This window comes from Rhipicephalus sanguineus, chromosome 11 (genome assembly GCF_013339695.2).
Source record: "Rhipicephalus sanguineus isolate Rsan-2018 chromosome 11, BIME_Rsan_1.4, whole genome shotgun sequence".
Classification (NCBI taxonomy): Eukaryota; Metazoa; Arthropoda; class Arachnida; order Ixodida; family Ixodidae; genus Rhipicephalus; species Rhipicephalus sanguineus.
The window spans coordinates 129,953,675-129,978,339 of record NC_051186.1 but is presented as its reverse complement, the minus strand read 5'-3'; the positions used below and the strand labels follow the sequence as shown (position 1 = coordinate 129,978,339).

Genomic DNA, 24,665 nt, shown 5'->3' with positions numbered 1-24,665 from the left:
TATCGCTTTCTGCTCCCTCATTCCTATGAACACGTCATAATGTCTTCATTGTTTGAGAAAGAGGTATCCGGAACTACGTGTGCACGCGAGACTTGTCTTCCTGCCTTGTCTTCTCATTTGTCTATCTGCAGTGTATACCACGGTTGCGAAGCGAGTCGGACACCAAGATAAAGCTGCAAACTCGTGTGACAAGCTATCATCACTGCAAGCTCATCGATAAACGGGGTCCGGGCACCGTGTGCACCTCAGCTAAACTGCATAGTTGTACATAAAGTAAAAAAATGAGCACTTGTGAGTGAGAGGCTGATCAGTACAGACAGTGCCACTCTGCCACGTCGCACTTTCCCATGTCCTCCTTCATCAAGTACTCGCTACGTAGTCCATCATTCGCTCTTCGCCATTGGAAAAGAACATCCCAAACTATAACCTCGCGCCCATCTTCTCCTCAAACGAGCAATGTTCCTTTACACAGCTCGTGCCGCGTCGTCTGCACGAAACAACCTATACAGCTCTTCGCCCTCGACCAGGCCCACAACTGTCACTGCAACCAGAGAGACAGATCTCTCCCGCTTCGTTCTTCAATATCCTGCGCTGGGACGCGCTGGAGAGGTGCTCGGGCTGCTGTCGTGCACAAGGACCTTCTAGAGTCTCCCATCCTTTTTTTTTTCACCCTCACCCTCTCGAATCCCTCGCTCTCAGACACTCGTTCTGGGGAGGTGCTCTTCAAGTTCCGCTGCTGCTTCAAGGCCCACGGTATAGAGGCATCGGTGCTAGAGGGTAGGGGGGGGGGGATAAAGAGCACCTCTCGTCGAAGCCGGGGCTGCTCGGCGTCGCCTCGCGCTGCGCGCACTCCAAGGTGAGTTCAGCGGCGGAGTGGTTCCCGCGCGTGCTTCGGCGGGCTCTGTATGGGCCTCTCCGACGTCGCCGCCGCCGCCGTCGCCGTCTCTTCGACGACGACGTCGGGACCTAAGAGACCCTCGAGTCGCGACGGCGGGCCTTCTCTAGGGTCCTCTTTCCTCCCTGCCACAGGGTTTTCCCCTGACTGTATAGTAGTGTATACTCGCCCGCTGATGTGTCTCGCATCTCTCTTTCTCTCTGCTAACCTCCTTTCTCGACGCCAAACTGTATAAAAAAAATAAAAGGCCGAGTCGCGATGCCAGTCGTGGTTCAACCTTGGACCGGTGCGGTCGAAGCAGTGGCGGTCGTACTCGGATACACGTATCGTCTCCTGCTCTGGGGCTGTGTGCGGGTGTGCGGTGTTCGTCGACGGTGGTAGGTCACGTAGATTTTGCGGATGGCTCGGGGTGTAGAGGTGTTGCTTGTGCGTCATACGTTTCCGCTACTCGTGACGACATCACTTGTGGAAGGTTACCGCGGGACACGTACACCGCCCAGCAGACCTAGGATTACATCCACCTCTACGTTTACGGTGGCGTTGCACTTACTCTGCAGTGTCGCAAGGGTGCCTTATCTGATAACGTGTCACCATCGAAGTGGAGCTTAATTTTCATCGTTCTCTGCATAGCCGTGCTTCGCAGCGGCGCTTTTCTACCATTGCTCATTGATGATGATGATGATGATGATGATGATGATGATGCAAACTTTATTGGGGTCCAGAGAAGACGCAGGGGAGACCCACCCGGCTAGTCCCACGTAGGGACCGCCAAGCCGAGCTTGGCGGCCCGTTCGCGGGCACTCTGGACGGCCAGGGTTTGGTCATGGAGTTCTCATTGATGAATCAACCAACAAACTTGACGAACCATACCTGATGTCTGGCTAAACTTGTCTAACCACTACAGCTCTATCTCCCTGGTGTTTCAAGCATGAATTCGTGCGTATGCTGATATACCAATCAGAAAATATTGCTGTCGGCCCGGAGAGAGGATGCGAACGCTTACGACTCGTGCATATCTTCGACGACTGACGTTTTTCACCGTGCTTGTGCGTGTGTGTGTTCGAAAACGCGGAGTGTATGATACAAATATCAGGATATATCCGGCCCATGTGTGGAGGTGCTCCACTTTGATCCTCACTCTGCGCTGCATTGACCGCATGACCTGCGATATAAAATGCTTGCGCGTCCGCGATTATTACAACTTCGAGGTGAGGCGGAGCTTGAACGAAAATTGGCGCCTTTCTGCCCAGGATCGTGACACGCATTTCCGCGTTCTGCATCATATAGGTGTAACTTAAAGAGACACTGAAGAGAAACAATACATTAGTTTAGAGTGATAGATTGTACTCTCAAAACTCTAGTGTTCGTATATTGAACCACGAGGTGTTTATTAAATGTATGAGAAAATCACGGGGAAAATTTTCACTTTTAAATTTCCCGCCGTAATCTCCGATGGTGACGCTATGGATTTCATTGTGTTTTTTCGTATTTTGTCCACATTGGCTCAATGAAATTTCCTGAAACTTGACATGTCGAGCGTACTGCTTCCTCGGAAGACAATGTACTTTTTTTTTTTTGCGATTAGGAACTACGTAGGTCTTAGCAGATGCCGTCAAAATCCATAGCGTCACGGCGACTGGTGCGTGAACTTCAAGGTGGTCTCGCCACCCGCACTTTCTTTTTGTACTTTTTCTCGCGAGCGTCCCTCATAATCATATCGTGGTTTTGGGACGTAAAACCCCAGATATTATTATTACTTTTTCTCGCTTGCAAAGTATCTTGCCGCAGCAAGTGTGGTGTTTTTGGTATCGTGAAAGAGTACTTTACTGACACGAGAAAAAACGTTTTTCTCTTTAGAGTCCCTTTAACTTTATTATGTCACCTGTGGTTTGGGGTTGTCTCTATAAGTGCGCACTGCTTTCTCGTCGGTGTGGCCGACAGTACAGAATGTCGCGTTTGCGGGTGTAAAGACACGATTGCGCATGCTTTCTGTACAAGTAATCTTGCTTGTGTGCAATGCAAAGAAATATCCTTTTCTTTTCACCACGCGCCTGGCCGCTAATTTTGAAATCTTATAATTGGAACTTTTCATCAATGCGTTTCGCTATATAAAGTGAATGTTGTATTTCCAAAACCATTGCGTTCGCCGTATGTACTGTGATCATTGCCATGTATCTCGCCATTGCGTTGGACCGTAGGTCGGCAAACTTCGGCACTTGTGAAACGACTTACTTATACTCAGAATGACTCGTTGGGCGCAGAAAGCAAAGCTGAGTGGATTTTTTGTCAAGTCTGAGCAAGCGACGACGGACTAAATGATTGGTGAGTCCCACTTCGATGAAGCCCTTAGCAAAATAACGCCAGGCCTGCGCTGAAACCGCAGCACAGTCACAGCGAAAGCTGGAAGAGCAGCGTATCTAGAGCCCGTTGTAAGCTCTCTTGGGGCTACAATACAAGTACACTAGAAAGGTACCCACTACGCCATAAATCACAATTTTTGTGAAGTTAGGAAGCACGATTATTCGTCATTCTGCGGAGAAGCGAGGCACCAGCTACACGTCTGTAAGGCATTATGTTCACTTTGTTGACGCGACGACTGATGGCGATGGGTAGGAGTCTTTAAACGGCCCACCAGTTATGTAATTTCCATTGGGTGACGCCCGGTCGCTATTTCCCTCTCCCGTCATGCTGTATAGCATACGTTGACGTGGGAGAGAGACGGAGGAGGGGCGAAGAACTTTACTGAGACCCCAAGGAAATAGATCATGCGCTTATAGGGGTATTCAGACGGGGGAGGAATGCTCGGGGGAGACGGGGGGATTGCGTATCACGTGACCGCGATGTCACGGATTAGCGAGTGGGCGTGACCCCCCCGCGCCTCCTCGGAGGAGACGGGGACGTTCTCCCCGAAAGGACAAACGATCCCCCTGCGGTGGGGGATGTGGCGGAATTTCGGGCTCTTGTTTGGCCACATTGTTGCACTTGCTCCTGCAGAGAGCGGCAGTGGGTGTCCAGTCTGCAGCTGGATGGTCGTCTGCAGCTCGTCAAACGGGTGGTGCAAGCCACCAGAGTAGTCTAGTAACACTGGTCTCCCCCTCCGTTTGCCTCGTCCGTGTGAGTGGGGGGCATTTGTGGAGACTTCTCCTCGCGAGTTGACGTCACTAGGCTCCGCCTTTACCCCCCGAGCATTTCTCCCCCGTCTGAATACCCCTTATGGGCTTCCTTGGCAACCAATACAAGTGCACTTGCGAGGAACCCACTATGCTCTAAATCAATGTAATTTTACTGAGACCCCGAGGAAATGGATCATGCGCTTATGGGCTTCCTTGGCAACCAATACAAGTGCACTTGCGATGAAGCCACTACGCTATAAATCATTTTAATTTTTGAGAAGTAGGGCAGCAGGCACTGTGCCATTTTTCGTCATTCTACGGAGAGCCGTGGTACCTGATAAACGCACGTAAGGCATTATGCGCACTTTGTTGATGCTGTGCCTGATGACGATGAAGAATTATGGCAGAGCCCTTTGTAATGGGTTGGAAGCATTCAACAACCTACTCGTTGCACAATTCGCATTGTTTGACGCCTGGTTACAGAATTCGCGTTGTGCGACGCTTGGTGCTTATTTTACTCTTCTACCACGCTATATTGCATATGCTAATGTGGTTCCTTGCCGACATGAAGCCTGTATAGGACCTTTTTGCAAAGCAGTTTCAAGCACCGGCATGGCTCTGAGGTTGAATACTGGGCTCCCACGCAGAGGGCCCAGGTTCGAACCTCGTTCCATCCTGGAATTTTTTCTTATTTAGTTTTTTTTTCTTATTTCGATTGATACTGGTTACGGACACCGGCGGCGGCGGCGGACAACTACGGCGCCAAAAACGGCCGGTGAAATGATCTCATAACAGCTTTCGCTGTAAAACAGAAAACGGTTTTGAGTAATTCTGAGGCATCTGAGGGTCCACGCAGGCTGTCCTCACTCACCACTTATGTCGCTTTTTACTCTAATTTTCTTTTTCTAATATTTTTCCTTTTTACTATAAGTAAAGTGGACACCCACTCTGGTTAATCTTGCTTTATTTCACCTCCAATTTCTTTCTCCGAATGGCAAGCTGTGTCCTAAGGCGCATTCTTTGGCTTTTTGCTGTTTCGTATAGGTGCACAAAGAACGGCGCAACGTAGATAGGCACAGTAAATCGAAAACTGCGACAGGGGCTATAGTTGGTGTGAATAGTTGATGGTTGGTTAGTGCAATTACATATAAACTCGCATTCCGTGCTCCTCTGATATTGTGGACTACGTAGCGGGATATGCATGCGCCACATTTATCACTTCTTGTTTGTCGTCCCATCGCCGTAAGCGACATTGTCTCGACATTATGCCGAAAGGCAGCATTTCTGACTGAATTGAAATTATTTGGCGCTAGATAAGGCTGAAAATGTGTAATGCGAACGAAACGTTCTGTCGCTGCTTCGTATGCCGGATTATTGTTCGTGCTGTACTGAAGCAATTTCACACACTTCTCAGATGACACAAATGATGATCGATCCAGCAGCTAAAAAAAAGGGGGGGGGGGGGAGGGGAAGAAAGTGGTATTGTGTATACGTCTAGACTTCACGCAAATCGTTATCTGTTGCCTCCAACATAATAACGTTTGAGATGCAATTGAATAACAGCATTGGCTTTCGGTGACGGGGAGAACAGATTGCGTCTATGATATAAAGAACCTCGCAAGCGGCTTAAGCCCGGTTGATGACTTGCGATCACTCTTGTTCGCTATCTACGGCGCCTATAATATTTGTCTTGATGCGTGGCTTGATAGTGCCTTGATGTTCTTTGATGTCACAGTGTGTGCCCTCATGATCAGCACTGCGAGGCGGTGTGTACACATATAATATGCTGGCAATGGGAGAGGAGATTTCATTAACATGAGGGTGCGTGTGTTAGTCGTTCTTGGTCAACTCTTTGTTCTCTGATCGCCCAGATCCGAATTAAGTGACGAACGATGTATCTCTTCAGCTTCGTGCCTCACCGAAGAAAACCGCGTTACACTACATAGTTACTGGATATGTAAGTACGCCGACAATGCTGCCCTGATCTGTTTAGATGCGAAGCAGCTTTTGCGCTGGGATTTGTCCGTAGTTCCATTGGCGACCGTCCGCTTTCTAAATCCAACCATAGGCATCTGTAACATATTAAGCGCGCTCGCGCCAAGGAGAAGTCTTCTTCATCTTGTTCTTCAACTGCCTTGATGATGATACGTGCAGAGCGCGCGCTCGCGCCAAGAAGTCTTCTTCGTCTTGTTCTTCGAACGCCTTGATGACGATGATACATGCAGAGCACTTTAGGGGCCCGGGCTGCCGTTTGCTGTCCTAGCTTGGCGTAACGCAGACAAAACCACGTGTGCTGTCACGCGCTAGCGCGTTCGGGCCTGTGTAAGGGGCTGGGTAAGATGCTGTGGCCTCTTCCCCTTACACTCTCTCAGCAATCACGTGATGACGTCGGGGAACAAGATTCTGCAGACGCGCGATGAACCCGCGTGGCGTGCTCCAACAAGAGTTCGGGACGAGTAACAGCAACAGCAACTACAGTAAATTCATGGTGTGCTCCACATGCAAGGACGCGTTAACATCGGGCAAGGTGCTCGTGATGAACGGAACTTTAAGTCGACCCATGCGCTCCTTCGCATCGCCACATGGTTCCCTTTAGTGGGAGATGGTGAAATTTTTTTTTTTTAGGTAAGTGCTAAGGATTACTTTTTGTACAGCAGTAAATGCTGGGGAACCCTTCGAGGAAAAACCGTGTGCAATTCAGGCACAGCCATTTCTCAGCACATAGTGCACTGCCCGATATTTTGAATGCTGGTACCATTTGTAGTACCGCTATTCTGCAGGCATATTGGCAGAGTTTCTACTAAATGGATGCAATATCTCTATTCTCTGATACTATTTCTCGAGTGCGACTTGGGTCTACTTCAACGTCACTAGCTGAACAGCTGAAATTTCAACCATCATAAGCTCGCTATCTCATTAACACAGTGACTATTGCCACCTGTACGTGCCTCCTTTCCACGTAATATGTCACTCGTATACGTATAGAAAGTTTCTTTTTATCTCTGGAAAATTGGCGCTTAAAGCGATTTATGCGTCTTCCGTAATGTCTCTCCTATAGACCCAGCAGGTAAAAACCCCGTTATGTGCCAAAGGTAATCTGACTCTGCAACATAATGCGATTTTTCGCTATCTGCTGTGTGTGTGTGTGCAGTGATGCGAGAGAAAGTGGTTAGAGACACCAGGATACGGAGAGACCTGCAAGCAAAACCACGATACTGTGATTGTAGACGATAAGTCTCAGTAGGTCACTTGCGTAGCTCTTTCATGAGAAAATGATCCTGCGAACCACATTTATTACTAAAAAAATTCCGACATACTCCATGCATTGTTGGAATATATGTAATGCAAAGCAGTAAGCAAGGAGCTGCATACATCGTATTGTTTGTCATTGAGGTAAATGAACGCATTCATGTCATGACACTATCGCACATTTGTCGTTCGCTATCGCACGTTTGTCATGCACACATCCATGTACAATCTGTTTATACCATGCTAACGAAACTTATATTCTGGTATATAGAATGCATGTTCGTCACACACTTATGTCACGCCATAGAAATTTTCGTATATCCTGGAATGAAACGGCCGCGAGCGCTTCAAGACTTTGTCATATGAATCATGACGTACATAACGTGAATTTCATGATTTTAATGTTACGATCTGTCATTTATGTTTGTCATACAGTCATGTCGCGCAATGCGAACTTTGGTGTACATCAAGCTAGCGAAACGGCCTCTAGCGCACCATGAGCGTGACATGTAAGTCATGCCGCATATGACATGCATGTCATGACTTTCATGTTACAACCTGTCGTTTATGTTCTTCATACACTCTTGTCACGCCATAACAATTTTGCTACATATCAAATTAACGAAACGGCCGCGAGAGCCCTAAGACAGTTGCATGTAAATCATGCCGTTCATGACATGCATGTCATGATTTTCATGTTGTGACCTGTAATTTATGATTGCCATACAGTCATGTCATGCAATACCAATGTTGGTATACATCTAATTAACGAAACGGCCACGAGAGCAGAAAGTCGTAGGCGGATAGATAGATAGATAGATAGATAGATAGATAGATAGATAGATAGATAGATAGATAGATAGATAGATAGATAGATAGATAGATAGATAGATAGATAGATAGATAGATAGATAGATAGATACGCTCAGTGACAGAAGTTCGCTAAGAAATGATTCGTATTTATTATGCAACTTGTGTGGACAAAAACAAAGGTAAAGCACGTTCGTCATGGAAATAACGTCCTCTTATTCTGTCCTTCCCCCCCCCCCCAAAAAAAAGAACAAACAAACAGACAAAATGAAGCAATTCCAAGCTGTGAAGACGTATAACCAGCGAAGCTGTTTAGCACACCACACGGAGGTTACACGGAATTCTCAACAAAGGTACGAACTTATTTATTGGCTAGATCGGCATCAGGAGGCATCGACATGACGTGTTCTTTCTAGCGTGTGTCAGCTTGTTGAGCGGCCCATTAAAAGGCGTATTGCGCGACCATGGAATCATACTATATTAGATGTGAAGCATCTTATAGCGGAGTTCAATCCGGTGGTGGTGTGTGGCGTGACCACCCTTACTGCGCATGCGCAAGCCCTCTTCACACACCTCCTCTCCCTCTCCACTTCCCCTCCCCTTTCCCCCTCTCCCTCCCATTCTCCACTTCCCCTCTCCCCTTTGCCTCTCTCCCCTCCCCTCTCCACTCCCCCTCTGCAACGCGGGCTGTACATGCCGAAACGCTGCTTCGCATCGCCTCATGGTCCCCTTTAGAGGGAGATGGTGTGATTTCTGGCATAATTTTCGCAAAGCTAGAATTTTTCTCATGTACATGGTTATGCATGTCGTACTTATATTGTCACTTGGTTGTGACGGTCAAGAAAGCAAAACGCAGCCGGTAAACATAAGACGCTTTATGGGGCGAACTCGCGCCCAGTAAAAAAAGCAACACTCAGAGTGCAGCTAAAGCGGCTAGCACAGACGTTGGTCGTCGATATCTGATCAGTGGTAAGGCGGGTCGCCATTTATAAATGTTACACCGAAGATTCCAGCGTTATCGTTGGTGGCCGCATTACTGGCTCTTACATCACTACCACGAAAGTCCACGAAGCCTTACATAAAGCGTTGTATTTTTATATTTCTTTTGCACTGCGGGTACAACGCATTCATGTGATTCAGATACACTGGTTATAGCCGAGTGGTCAACACACGTCTTCGGAGTGTGTAAGCCCGGTTTCAAATCCAGGCGCGCCAGGATAATTCATTTTCTTTTATTCATTATATTTCTGGGAGTGTCCTGCCGGCGGACACAATGAAATCCCACCAAGTCATATATATAGCTTCGCTCTAAAAGCGTCCTGCGTCACTCATTTTGATATTTCTGAATGTGCCCTTGCAGGCTGGTTGTTTACAGGATTACTATAGCTGGTTAGCCACCTCGATGAGCATAAAGTGAGGCGTTCGAAAATACAATCGTCCTCGTGTACCCCTGGCGCGCCCCGTATAAACGTGCGCACGCGCAGACCAGGTCGTTCGATTGCCAAGAGCAAATACGTGGCTCGTCTCGACCGAATGAATCAGTCGCGCGTACTCAGCCGTCGCTGCGTCACGTCACATCGACGCTTTAGCTGCAAACGTATGTGTATACAGCGCGTGCAAGATTTGAATGCTACGAGCCTCATGTGGTCGTCGATGCCGTTTGCGTGCGCAAGCACACGCAGCAACCGCCGCCGTCTCTCGAAAGCTTATATATTGCGGTTTCACGGGTCGTAGCGCTCGCTTGGCGTCGGAATATGGAAGGCAAACAACACCCGCACGGCGCACCCTCTCGCGTCGCTCCACCGCGTAAAGGCAAGCGAGCGTGTGAGCAAGCATGCACACCCCGCTTGGCTTTCTTCTTTCTCGTTCGCCCACTCTATCCGGAACGTGCAAACACAGGCTTTCGCGCGATGTTGGCAGCTCTGAGACCGTCGTTGCCCCGAGGCGCTCTGTCGTCAATCCCTATGCAATCTTTGTGCGATCTTGAGAAGAGGCCGTATAAGCCTGTCGTCGGCGCAGTTTCCTCCCACCCGCCGAGCCGGCTCGGAGTGTAGACAAGAGAATAAGAACATAATAATAGATAACGAGGTTATCAAAACACAGAGCCGTCGATGCTGACGCTACAGACATGCGCGCCCCCTTCTGGCGCAGCCATACACGCGCGCGCCCTCTGGGAGCTGCGGCTTTGGTGGTCGCGACATTCGGCGCCATATTTTATACAGACGAACGCATTCGCCCGTCTATCCTCGTGTTTGCGTAACAGAGAAAGGCGTAGGAAAGAGCGAATAGCGGGAGTTTAAAAAAAGTGTACAAACGAATGGCTCGGTGCTGCCACTGCGCAGTGTTGCGTACGTCATCAAGTGCCTTTCGAGCGCTGCATATCCGTGGCGTGCGTGGCTGAATGCATCAGACACGCATATGCTTCGGCCCCGCGAATCGCTTGAAGGCATCGCGCGGCTCTATATATTATAGATAATGCACTCGTTACAGCGCGGAAGGCCCGGGGTCGTTTGGCTCGTGCTCCGCTAGTTTCAATTTCAACGCCGATTACCCGCGTTTCAAGTGCTACATATAGAAGCATAAAAATATAAAGTGGGCCCGGTGCTGCTCTGTGGGTGTTGTCGATTGGCGCTAATGTATGTGTCACTCGGGGGTCTTATACCACGTCATTATACGTGCAAGGCAAAGCCAGGGAGCAGAAGTACAGACATCACGCAATCTATAGTGACGCGCCTGGATTAAACAGCGATGAGTGAGGGAGGATCTTTTGCGATTAGCACTGAGCATATAAGGCCAGGGAGAGAACTGCGAGGGAATTTGCAGCGAGGGGAGGGAAGAGGACGAGACATACGTTGAAGCGTGAAATGGTCTGGCGTGGCGCGGCGTATGTTCGGGACGCCCGATTTCATAGCCTTTATGCATTAGAGCTAATCTGCATGCATGTCTGCGCATTTAAACGGTGGATTTGGCCACCCTTGTTTGTCGTTTAGCAGTCTATAGCGGAGCTGAGCCTCTGGAGAAAAGGTTCTTGGGTCGTGACACGTGCGCTTCTAATCGTTTGTGTGCGTAAAATTGATTGCGTCACCGCAGTTTATGAAGGCGCTGGCGTTGGACGTTGCCTTATAATGCACGTTATTTGCTGTCGCTTTTACTAGGATTAAGAGGGTGTTTCAGCGCGTTTAAAGGTGGCCCATCATAAGGAGTGGAGTGGATATTGTTCCGGCATAGTTCATTGGGGGGTGTACGAAGTATGGCCTCTGGGACGTATTTTCGGCTCCCAGACTGCTCGCGGCACATTCAGTAGGCAGAAGCATAGCCCTATAGATGTGTTTCTGCTAGTCATAAAGAGTCGTCATATGTGGATTGATTTAAATATTGCTAATTGGGACATACGTATACGTTAGCTTTTTCTTGTATATAGCCGCAAAAACTCGACATATACATCTTACGGCATTCTAAATGATGAGCCAATCGCTGCCAGGCTGCCAGAGAAACTGCGGTTTAGGGGGGGGGGGGGCATCAAATCGCGAAAATAGCAAAAAGCATCAATTTTTGGAAAACACTCGTTTTGGCATTTGTAGCCTCTTATTTACACAATATTGTTATGATGAAAGATGTTTATTTGAAGATGGGCTGATGGGCAAAAGGGGCTGAATGGCTGCCGCCTGGCACCGATACACTCGCCAGACAAGCGCTCTTCGTCCTCCTCTTCTTTTCGTCCTGCCTGTCGCGTTAGCGTAGCAATATCTAAACGATTACACTGAAAACGCACTCTATGTGTCCGAAAAAAATACTTTTCTAAGTGAGGTCGGTGAAAAAGAAGCCCAAAATCGCGCTAAAACGGTGCAATTCACGGCGTCGTATCTCGCCCTTCCTGCCACCGAGCGCCGCTATCTTGGCATCATTTCAAAGCTCAAAGTTCCGCCTTTCCGTTCTCGCCCTTCCCGATTACGATCATCGCATAGAAGAAGCGCAAACGGCAAAATAATCAGAGGGCGTTCTCACGAACCTTGCAATGTACGCGGCGCTCCTAGGAGCGCGCGACACCGTTGAGAGGCGCTTTTCTATTGGTTGATGCCACGGCGACTGCCGCTGTGTTTACGAGAGAAGTGCTCGTTGCTTGATCACTCCACGGCCGTAAGTAAATCGCCGCTGTTCGAAAGGTGACGCGTGTACGGGAGGCAAAGGCAAGCCTCTTAAGTTTCGTACGGAGGGAAACGGGGGACGGCATCGCATGGATCGGTCGAGCAAGTGATTAGATTGGGGCGTACCGACTTGGTTGTCGGCACGTCGTGTCATCCCTTGCTGGGACGGTAATTAAGCGACAGTGATGTAAACCATAGCACTTTATCGTCAAAACGCTTGCTACTTATCAGATGACGCGCGAGTGCCGCTTTACCGGCTTTACATCGGAGACGATCCGCCGACGCTTAAGCTCTCGCGCCGCTCAGATGAGACCCGAGCTTCGTGCGTGCGCGTTCCTGGTCCCGTTTCGATAAAACGCGTGTCTAATGTCCCCAGTAGCGGAAGAGCGTGCACGTTTCACTTAGAAAAGTTAATAATGTCAGAAAATGCGTCTGCACTATAGTTCGGTGAGAAGTCGCCGTCAGCTTCGGACTGCCGAGAAGGCGTCGGCTCGGCTGCGCGCGTGCGGTTTATCATACAAGAAAAGGAATATTTAGGCGTTAGTAGTTGACAGGGGTGATCGCAAAGCTTCATCAAACTAATACAACACTACTTAGGCCACCTGACGACACGTTCCGCGGCCGCAAAAGTAGCGATACAGTCCAACGTGTCCAAATGTTTACATGCAGCCTGGTGCACTTGCGTTCGAGGGGGCTGCACAAAAACGTATGCGGTAAATGATAGAGTGTAATAAACTTCCTAAATCAGGCTAAATTAAGAAGTAGAGGCCCAAAAGATTGCCTCCTGGCAAGGACACCAGATATTACTCTCCTGGCACACTTTAGCATAGGGTCAACTGCAACCAAAACTTTGTGGTCCATTTTCTCAAGAGAGTGTTTTGTGCCTGCCACTTCGCTTGTGGAAAGCATAGCACAACTATGGCATCACCGATTTTTGTCATCTTTGTTTTATTTGAATCCATAGACTGTGCTGTACTTCAACACAGTCTTGGAATTTTTGCTTAGGTTATCATTTGTTTCTTTTTTTATAATTACTGCATGACACCATTAGCTGAGACACAGGCATTTGCATAATGTTCAGCAGAAAACTATTAGGACAGTAAAAAAAAATCTAAAAGTGTCTTTAAGTACAAACAGTATGTGAGCAAAGATACAAAGCACTTCCAACCTCCTAGCATGTTTCATCACTGTGCCAGGCTTTCCACGAGCAAACAACTTGTGAATTTTATAAAATAAAAACTAGTAAAGGCATATTTATGAAAATTTAAATTTGTTTTTCTAAGATGATTCGTAGTGCGTGTGAGAAATTTCATCAACCTAGGCTAAGGAACTAAAAAGTTACAAACGATCCCCGCGTCCCGCCTTAACAAACTGGCACGATTCTGATTCGACATCTCTTTTAACTCCCAGAAAAATCGTCATACGCATGACAAAGCAATGCATTTCACTTGGCTTCACGTGTGCGGAAAAGGGCATTCATGGAGCCAGAGCGTGGTATATTTAACAGCGAAAGCTGTTATGAGATCACAGCAACAGCTGATTTTGAGGGCGTAGTTGTCGGCCGCCGCCGCTACCGCCGGTGTGCGTAATCGCTACCGCGCGAAATGAGATAAAGTCACTGTTTCGCCTCAAGGGCGAAGCAATGAATGCGATAGCAAGAAAGTGGAATGTCACAGGAAGAACGGCAAGCAGCTAGAAACTTGCTGCGCGCTGCTCAAGCACAGATGACAAGGCGAGTGCGAACTAACTGTCACAGCTCTACACTTGCAGTGCGCTGCTCGAACACAAAGAAGGTCGCACGAAAAGGATGCACATGTATACACAGGACGAGCGTGAACTGTAACAGCTGTTACTTCAACTAGCCCCTACTGTGGCCCTTCTAGCTAGCAGCTCACTCCTTTCGCAAACGCGGCCCCTGCAGCGAGCAAATTGACTTTCGTGCGGTCTAAAGCTTCAACGCAAACTTTTCGGTGAAACACAAGACGTAGAAACTCCCCCTCAAGAGATAATCGTGCGAGCACGGTCGACCACGCCCGTTATGTCAAAGTACAAGTCGGAGGCACACATCCCAATCCGGCAAAACACTACAGAGTATTAGAACTGGGGACCCAAGAAATTTGCGAGCCGCCAGGACGCATGCGCAGAACGCAAGGCACTGTCGGACTCTTGCGATCGCGTTGTCCCAAGACCCTGCAGCGCCTTCCTTTGGGCAACGAATGAAACTGGAGAGCACGCGATCTCAAGAGAAGAAAATAAAGACGGCGCTTGGCAGTGGCACGTGAAGCCACGGCTCGCGTACCCTGCGGCCCTCGATTCTGGTCACTAAAATAAAACTTCATTTGGGTCTATCTGGTACATATTCCTGAGGCTAAAATTACAGCGAGAACGCGCTTCTTCGTCCTTCATACTTCTTCTTTACTTCTTTGTGCCTGCACCCATCGGAATATGATTTCATGTCTTCGCGTACCTAATACACTATCATCCTTGTTACACGTTTTGGTTTAGAGCTGTTGTTTTGTGCGCATGTGCGGTAATGGTTGCCTTTGGGCTTATATATGCATTGGCGTATGAAAGAATAAAGCAGTTGTTAGCGCTTGTGTCCGCTTGTGTCGTACGTTTCTTCGTAGGTGTCTTGTGCGCTCGCGCTGTACTTTTAGCCTCAGGATTCTGGCCACGGTGTAACATCTACACTGCGATTATAGTTCAGCCGTCTCGTTTCTTCCCTTCTGTGGCATAAGAAGAGCCAAAGCGTTCCCACTAGATCGCGCCTCCACGAGCCACGGGAAGCTCTTCTTTTTCCCTGGCCGACCGGCCACGAGTGGCACGTACGGCGCTACAACCCCAAAATAGAAAACCAGCGCGGGTCGCAAACGATGCGACGCAAATGCAGTGTGGGCAACAAGGCAGCATGACCCGCATCTCGCATAATTTTAATTTCGCCACATGTGACCTCCCGTGCCTTTCACCCAACGCCGCGTGCGTTTGTATTCTGCCATTAGTATCCTGGAGAACGAATGACGCATGGCGTAATTATAGCATGAAGAGAAAAAAAAGACGCATGGCGTAATTGTCTGAGGCAGCGTGCTGCGGAGTGAGGGGCCGCAGGTTCGAATACCCGGTCGCGTGCTTCGAATTTTTTTTTTATTCTGAAATATTTTAATTTTTGGCTTTATTTACATATACATACATATACGGGACATGACAGCGACGGCAAAAATTCGTTGAGAGTGTCCATATAATTGCTATCGCAATAAAAATCCCATCCAGGATTGGATGGGATTTGAACCCGAATCCTCCGCGTGGCAGTCGGGTATACTAGCACAGAACCAACCCGGTGCTTGAAACTCCTTCGCAAAAAATCACTCTACAGGCTTCATGTCGGGAAAGGAATCACGGGAAGATGTGTAATATAGCATGGAATAAGAGTGAAGCAACAACCAGGCGTCACACAGTGTGAATTGCGTAACGAGAGGGTCGTTTAATACTTCTGAACAATTACAAAGGCCTCAGCCATAATTCTTCATGGTAATCAGCCACAGTACCAACAAAGTGCACATACTGCCTTACAGGTGTGTAGCGGGTACCTCGCTTCTCCGCACAATGACGAATAATCGCATAGTGCATGCTTTTCTGCTTCACAAAAACTCATTATTTATGGCGTAGTGGGTACCTTGCAAGTGTACTTGTAACAGTTGCCCCAAGAGAGCTTACAACCGACCCTAGAAAGGCGGCTCTTCCAGCTTTCGCTTTGACTGTGCTGCGTGTTCCGCGCAGGCCTGGTCTTCTTTTTTTTTTTTGTACTCCGCGGACATCTTTAGTAAGCAGGAAAACACGAATACTTAAAAGATAGAAAGATAGAAACTATCTAATCCGACGTTTTGCAGACCGATCTGCACCTTTGTCATTGGAATATTTTTCCCAGCATCGTTGTTTCAAAAGTTTGTTAATTAATCTTGCCTAATTAAGCAGAACACAAAAAATTGCGTGACTTACACCGTGCAATAGTCAGCAGCATGCATTTCCTCGCGTCGTTGTAGAATGCGTCGGCAACATTTTATTCTTTTGGTAGAGTTAGCTGGCTGTTTCAGCTAACGTGCACCTAGTATTTAAAGAAGAACATAAGCGCTACACTTGTTGAATTGTAATACCTGGTGTTTTACGTGCCAAAACCGCGATATGATTATGAGGGACGCCGTAGTGGAGGGCTCCGGAAATTCCGACCACCTCTGGGGTCCATTAACGTCACCTAAATCTAACGGGCCTCAAGCATTCTCGCCTCCATCGAAAATGCAGACGCCGCGGCCGGGATTCGATCCCGTGACCTTCTGGTTAGCAGTCGAGCGCCATAACCACTAGACCACCGTGGCGGGTCTTGCGCGGTGGTTTCGTGCGTTTCTTCCGTTGGTAATTTATTTGCTTACTATGTGCGTTGTTCACTGCCGTAACACTTCAGAGAAGCTGAACTAGCTCATGGAATGTGTAGATAACCAGTCCTGTGACTGCAGACTGCTTTCGCTGGCACACGGCCGGCGTGCCCTCGCCCTTCGTGATGAAACGCTGTACTCTAAGGTAGCCGAAGTGATGCTCTCAAGGCTGCTGTTTTGCTCCAGTGCTTTTCCTCGATCGGGCAACGTCAGTTTTCGAAGTATTGTACTATTGTGCTCATGAACCGTTGTATAATCATGTTTTCATCTGCAAAATATATTGCAATTATACTATTTGGTTAATAAAACAAGCTTGCTTCCCCAATCTTTCTTGCTGATCTTGCTTTTTTCTCGCAAATGCAATTGGCGAGCCATTAAGACGCAATTAAATTGCGTAGTTATCAAAAGCATGTAAAAGGTCAGCAATTAAGAAAAAAATTCAATTTCGCGCCACGTAGTGCAAATGCGCGACGTCGCTACCGCTTCCGGTTGTGGCGTCATATCTTATTTTTTATCTTTTGATTACTGTTAGTGGTCCCCGCGATACGTAGATGGCGACGGTGGCAACCAGCCGCCAACTACTTGATAAATGGGCTTCTATGGAAGTTACGCTACCAGTTTACATATACCTTGGCGTGACTGGCGACGGGGAAGTGGCAGAGTAACTCGGTGGCCGGCATCTGGGTCACCGGCTTTTGTCGGATAACAGCGTACGTGCATGCTGCTGGCCGAGCGCTGCTGAGACGTTAAAGCGCCCATAAAGCCCTTTATCGTTTTAATGGGAAAGCCTTAGATACCTCTTCACCTAAATATTCGTTCTGTTATAAGTAAGAAGTCCGATCTTTGTTTGTTCCTTGAACAACTCCGTTTTTCATTTGATGCAATATTATTAACAGAAACCTGGTGTACGAATGATCTTGATGTTTTACGCCTTCCATCCTACAATACATTTTATTTAAATCGTACCTATGCACGCGGTGGCGGTGTGTGTATCTTGATTAAGGAAGCATTTACTTGTGAATTATTATCCGAACTTTCTGTCAGCACACATGACTGTGAAATGCTGTGCAAAACATGGTATTAACTGTGTGCTACCGTCCTCCCAGTGGTGCTATGGCTCCATTTTTCAGTCACCTTGAATCAGTTGCAGAGTTCGTTAACGAAAATCACTTTGATGTTGTGTTTGATGGTGACATGAATATTAATATGATGAAGAATGACTCTCTCAAGGAAAAGCTTGATTTTTTACTTAAGGTAAATGGCCTAGTTAATGTAATTAATTTACCCACTAGAATAACTCAGCATTCCTCATCTTTAATCGATATATTTTTCACAAATATAAATTATACAAATGTTAAAGCAGGTGTTTTTGCGTATGATATCAGTGATCACCTACCTATATTTCTTTGTTGCAACATACATATACGTGGTAAGAGGCCCAAATTAACACATTTTGTCCAGAGAATTACAGAAGAAGGTTTATCTAGATTTCGCAGTCAAATAGAAGATACTTCTTGGGAGGAAGTGTTCAGGTGTTGTGATGCGAATAGGGCATACGAAATCTTTCTTCGTATTCTTAAACCTATATATGTAACTAGTTTTCCTGCCATTTGCTTCAAGCAAGGGCGGAACATTCGAAAGCCCTGGATAAGCTCCTTTCTAGGATCGAGGAGAACAATAACCTATACCAGAGATTTATTCAAACTAAACACTGTGAGCTGTTTCGCCAATTCAAATCGTGCCCTAATCGCTTGGATAAGGATATAAAGAAAGCTAGGCGTAATTACTTTGTAAACTATTTCAGCGCCGCAGCTGGATGCTCTGAGCTTATGTGGAAAAAGCTAAACACTGTCTTAAAAGTAAACGCCACTCCTGAAAAGATTACGAAATTAGAGATAAATGGTCAAGAGCTCTGAGGTACACTGCTTGCAGATGCTTTTAATAAGCATTTTGTTAGCGTCGCAAACATTCCCGTTGGGCAACACAGTCTAAATAGCCTTCCCTACATTACAAACACAATCTTTTTAAACCCTGTAAATGAGCTTGAATTAATTTATATAACTCACCACCTAAATAACAGTAACGCAAAAGACATAGATGGTTTCCAGATTAAACATATGAAGCATGTAATTGAACTATTAGCCCCTCCTCTTTCTCACATTTTCAACCTTTGTCTAAACCAGGCTATCTTTCCCCGTCTAATGCAAGCCGCACGTGTGACGGTGTTATTTAAAAAAGGTAATAAAAATGACATGGGCAACTATCGCCCTATATCTATTCTACCGGTATTTTCAAAATTACTTGAAAAAATAATTTTAAATCGATTTACTGAATTTGAAGAAAAACATAACTTTATAATACCGTTCCAATTTGGTTTCCGCAAAGGTCTTAGCACTGAATAGGCGTTATTAGCTCAAAAAGATTTAATATTAACGGCACTTAACGAAAGTAAATTAGTCCTAGGAATTTTTGTCGACTTCACTAAAGCATTTGATCTTATAAACCACACCCTTTTAATAGAGAAACTATTACGCTATGGCTATCGCGGCAAAGCGGCACACCTCATTAAATCCTACCTACAACATCGTATCCAGAGAGTCGACATAAATCAGGATCTCTCTAGTCCTCTCGTCGTGTCTTCAGGTGTGCCACAAGGCAGTATCTTGGGCCCATTCTTTTTTAATCTCTATATTAATGATATTATCAACATAAACCTTCGGGCAAAATATATAATTTACGCTGACGATACTAGCATCTTTTTAATAGGGAATTCGGTTGATGAATTAATCGATGAAGCCAACTTAACCTTACAGAAGTTAGACGAATGGGCACGTCAAAACAGTTTTAAATTAAATACAAATAAAACAAAAGCTATGTTATTTCGCAGTAAAAATAAAAAGATTACTGTTAATAAAGATATAACACTAAACTCCTCGCCCATCGCCCTTGTATCCAGCTTTAAAACATTAGGCGTCGTCTTTCAGGAAACATTATGCTGGGATACACATGTAGATTGCTTAGCAACAAAGCTGTCTCAAGTGATTGGTATTGTTTACCGTAATCGCCATATACTGCCACAGAATGTCATGATGCTAATTTTTAACAGTTTGTTTCAGTCCCGACTTAATTACTGTCACTTAGTTTGGGGCACCACTACTCAAGGAAATCTACACAAAATACACGTTCTACAAAAAATGTTCCTACGCGCAATTGAAAATGTCCCAAGTCACTTACACACGCGCGAATATTTCTTAATATATAGGGTACTGCCAGCCACAACACTATATGATTACCGTTTGTGTAGGGCGTATAAACAAGAGTTAAAAAGTAGATCGCATTTTCTTAAGGACCTTTCCAGGTTACAAGAAAACACCACTGTATATGCAACACGTAAAAAGGAATACTGGAAAGTGCCAACAGTGCGAACAACATATGGAAAACAAACACTCGGAAATAACTTACCAAGATTATTAAACAGATTAATTTGCGAAGGGCTACAATTAGAGAACATGTCTTTTAAAGCTATACGCAGTTTTTTTGAACTCAAGACAGATACTCTTGAAAAACATTCTTCTGGTGACTCTCATTTGTAAATATTTCACATGTGTATGTGTTATCTTTCTTTTTTGGTGTTCTGCAATAACCAAGGTTACGTGTGAACAATGTTATTATATTGCGTTTTTTTTTCTTTGTCTCTACAAAGGATTGCAATTTTGTAAAATTGACATAATTGTACTTTTTCCTATATGTGTCTGTGTTATATATTGCCATATCATGTTGATATATTGCTAATATATTGCTGCTGTTGGCGCTAATGAGGGGGCCGGCGGCCTCGTCAAGCTGTCTAAACGACAGCTTTTACCGCCCGCCCCTTCGTATCAATCACTGTATTGATGCGAAAATAAAAGTCATTGTCATTGTCAATGCGAAAAGTAACCGTCGGTGTCAACACGAACGACGCAAGAAGTCACGTCATCACGGATCACGACTCGATGACGTCACAAATTACCAAAATTTGTGCTGTCAATTGGACAAGAGGGATGCGATGTTGCCTTAGTGGGAACACATCTTCAGTAGGTTTCCTTGTAGCGTGCATAAAAGACCGGAAAAATGTAGGCGTATCTATTCTGTGTGCCTTTGTGTGCCTACATTTGTCCGGCCTTTTATGTGCGCTACAAGAAAACCTACTGAAGTCATTATGACGTCACATAATATAACGTCGCATGATGACGTCATCGCAGGACACCGCCGCTAGATTAAACGTGGGCCGATCTCGAATGCTTAAGGGGCCCTGTGAGTTTTCATATAAAGCGTCTTATATAAAGCGCGAAAATCATGCCGCCCATGACATCCACGTCATGATTTTCATGTAACGGCCAATCATTTGTGTTCTTCATAAACTCATGTGACACCATACCAATTTTGGTATATATCCAGTTAGCGAAACGGCCACAAGAGCACAACGTCGTAGGCGGCTAGATAGATAGATAGATAGATAGATAGATAGATAGATAGATAGATAGATAGATAGATAGATAGATAGATAGATAGATAGATAGATAGATAGATAGATAGATAGATAGATAGATAGATAGATAATTACAAAGCTTCACTTTAGAAAGTGAAAGGCGCGAAACGTGATCCGTCCTCGGGAACGTTGTTTATTCATTCATTCATTCACAAAACTTTTTGAGAGTCCTGAAGCCCGGTCTCTTCAGACCGAGGCGGGCCGCGTCCACGTCGGCACCGTTAGGCTGAGCCTTAGGGCGCCATTGTGAACCTTCTGGACAGCCCGTAGTTGATCCTGATATGAACCGCTGGAGATGATCTTCTGCCAGTGGAGCCATTTTTCTTCGGGGTTGGCGAGAGTCGCGGGACAGCCCGCCAGCATGTGTCTGATTTCAATGATGCCATCGCATGCGTCACATTCTTTTCTAATTTCGCTTTCGGGGTGAATTTTTTATACAAAATACGGAGTGGGGTACGTCCCTGTTTGCAGTAAACGTAGCGTGACTGCCTGAGCCCTGTTCAACTTTGCGTGTGGCAGTGGGAATTGCCTACGCCCCAAGTAGTAGTATTTAGTGATCTCGTTGTAGGTTAGTAAATTATCTTTATGATTCCCGGAATGGTAGTGGGCGTCGGTTCGGTTCTGACCGGCACGGCAAGCGAGTCCTCGTGCCAGGTCATTCGTCACCTCGTTGAGGTTGACCCGAGCCTCGTCCACTTGTCCCATATGTGCAGGAAACCATCGGATTTCAGTTTCTATAGTCTAAAAGAACTTGTTGTTGGGCTAGTTGGTAGATCATTTTCAAAACTTAATTAGAGCGCAACCACACGACACATTCACACACCCACACACTCACACACCCAGACATCAACCACGCACAGCGCTCACTTCCAACTGATTTATTGATCGCACGGGCTTGAATATATACATGTGGCATATGCGCGCATTAACATCAGATAAGGCCACCACACACACAGTCAAGACATACATTTCCTTCCTGCTCCTTCCATCTCACAGTCTAGATCTGATGAAGTGAAATTCACTGGGAAACAGAGATAGCGACGGGGTGCTTACACAGCGGTCCTTGTCTTTTTCTATGGAAAATGCCTCTAACACTTCACGTGCAGTTTTCCTTGTGCTTCTGCCCAGAATCTTTGTCTCAGAGAATCCTGCGTCACAGCCACACATTATAGCATGCGCAACAAGGTGCGCATACTTGTCATCTCGTTTTATTATTTTTGGGCGTGTTCCCTTAACCGGTCATTAACACATCTTTCGGTTTGACCGATGTACACCTTGCCGCAGGATAGGGGTATCGAGTACACGACCCCTGTGGAACATTTTACAAAAGGCCTCTCATGCTTCTTCTCGCAGCCGCGCTTTTAGGGGCGAAGCTCCTTAAGGCGGCACCCGTTCGTCCCTCGTCGTGCTCGTAGTAGTGAGTAACAAGTCTTACCCTTTGACCTCCAAGGTGGTGCCGGTGGGAGATTTCTCCTGTGCGTTGTTGAACAATAAAAAATTCGCAGCGTGCGCGTTAACTAAAAGCCGAATTCTTCTGTCTCTGTAGAAGTGTAAGTGTTAGCTAAAAGCCGACTTCTTCTGTCTCTCATTCCCATTAGCAGCCATTGTTTACCTCCAAGGTAGTGCCTGGTGAGATTTCTCCTGTGCGTGATTAAACAATAAAAATTTTGTTCAAAACGCCGTTGATTGATGAAATAAACCAACGAAAGACGCCAGATGTTTTGTAAAAACAAAACGAAAGAACGCCAGATGTTTCTAAAGCAAAACGAAAAAGACGCCAGCTGCTTAACGAAAGACGCAAGGTGTTTTCTAAAGAAATGGTTTTCTAAACAATGAAAATTCACAGCGTACATGTAAAATTAAAGTGAGCTGCAAGTCGTCATAACTCATCGAACCTTTAGTATAAACGCGCCCGATCTCACGTCGGTGATGATGTACTGGGCAGAATTCACGGAAGATTCACGGTTTACCGATGAACCTCCGCAGCTTCGCCCACTCATCATCATTCACTCCGTGGATATGCTGTGATTTTTTGCTATCCCAAATACGTTGGCACAACTTCCCGATTTTCTCGGGCGCCGAAAAGACCATCGGTACACCGTGCCTACCCGCGACTTTCTTGAAATTGTGCGAGAGCTTATGGATGTATGGCACAACTTGTGGCCTAATCCTTGAGGGCTGGGTAGCAGTCGTCGCTTCCCTTGTTTCACGTTTAAATTTCTGCAGCAGAGACTCAGCAACGGCCGTGATGACCGATCGAGGGAAGCCAGCAGCCTCTAATCGGCTAACCTGATTATGAAAACTACGTTGCATGCTGTGTGGACAGGACCTCCTCAGCGCCGATTCCAAGCAGAGAGAGGCTACGCCCCTCTTGACAAGCACCCCGTCGCTATCTCTGTTTCCCAGTGAATTTCACTTCATCAGATCTAGACTGTGAGATGGAAGGAGCAGGAAGGAAATGTATGTCTTGATTGTGTGTGTGGTGGCCTTATCTGATGTTAATGCGCGCATATGCCACATGTATATATTCAAGCCCGTGCGATCAATAAATCAGTTGGAAGTGAGCGCTGTGCGTGGTTGATGTCTGGGTGTGTGGGTGTGTGGGTGTGTGAATGTGTCGTGTGGTTGCGCTCTAATTAAGTTTTGAAAAAAGTTTCTACATTGCCGATAAGTTTAACGGCAGTCCCAGCGACAAAGCCCTTGTCGAAGCTCTTAATTGCTGTTTTGGAATCGCTATAAATGTAAGACCATTTTCGGTTCCTGATAGCTAAAGCAATCGCGGCTTGCTCCGCCACCGTTGATTCCTTAGTGAACAGGGTGACGGCGTCCCGTACCTCGCCCTGGCTGTCGACCACCACGGCCGTGTAGGCCTCTTTGCCTTTGACCCAGGCGGCGTCTACGAGGGCTGCCTCTTCACCTACCTGTTCAATTTCTTTCAATAAAGCTTTCGCTCTCGCCTTTCTCCTGCTAACATTGTGCTCCGGGTGCATGTTTCTCGGGGGAGGGGTGGTTTTGATCGCGGCTCCAAGTTCCGCACTCAGCTCCACCTCGGCCTCCTTCGGGTTCCTCGATCTATTGGGGTCTGTCCCGATCGCTTTGAGTATAAGCCTACCCGCGCGCTTTTTCGTCAGTCTTCGCTGCTGCGCCATCTGTTGCGCTTCCGCCATCTCTTCCATCGTATTATGTACGCCTAGGATCATGAGTTTCTCGTTCGAGGTGCTGTTAGGTATACCTAGGGTAGCCTTAACTAGCTTTCTGATAATAATATTAAGCTTGTTCACCTCCGCCTGAGACCATTTGAGTAGACCTGCTACGCAGGTGAAGTGACAGAGATCGAAGGCGTGTACTAGCCTTAAAACGCTGTCCTCACCAGGGCCCGTATGTCTGTTGGTAATTCTCCTTAGTAACCTCAGGACTTGGTCCGTTTTGTTGGAAATGTGTCGAATGGTACTGAGGTTCGTGCCTCCCGCTTCTATGTGGAAGCCTAAAACTCTAATCTTT

The 24,665-nt window shown here is 46.6% G+C and overlaps 1 protein-coding gene across 1 annotated transcript in view; it reads right to left on the bottom strand.

Annotated features, from left to right (window-relative positions):
- The window catches only part of LOC119375407 (homeobox protein Nkx-2.4), a 71,946-nt gene that overhangs the window by 14,241 nt on the left and 33,040 nt on the right, over positions 1–24,665 (bottom strand). The gene's annotated exons all lie outside the window — the stretch shown is intronic.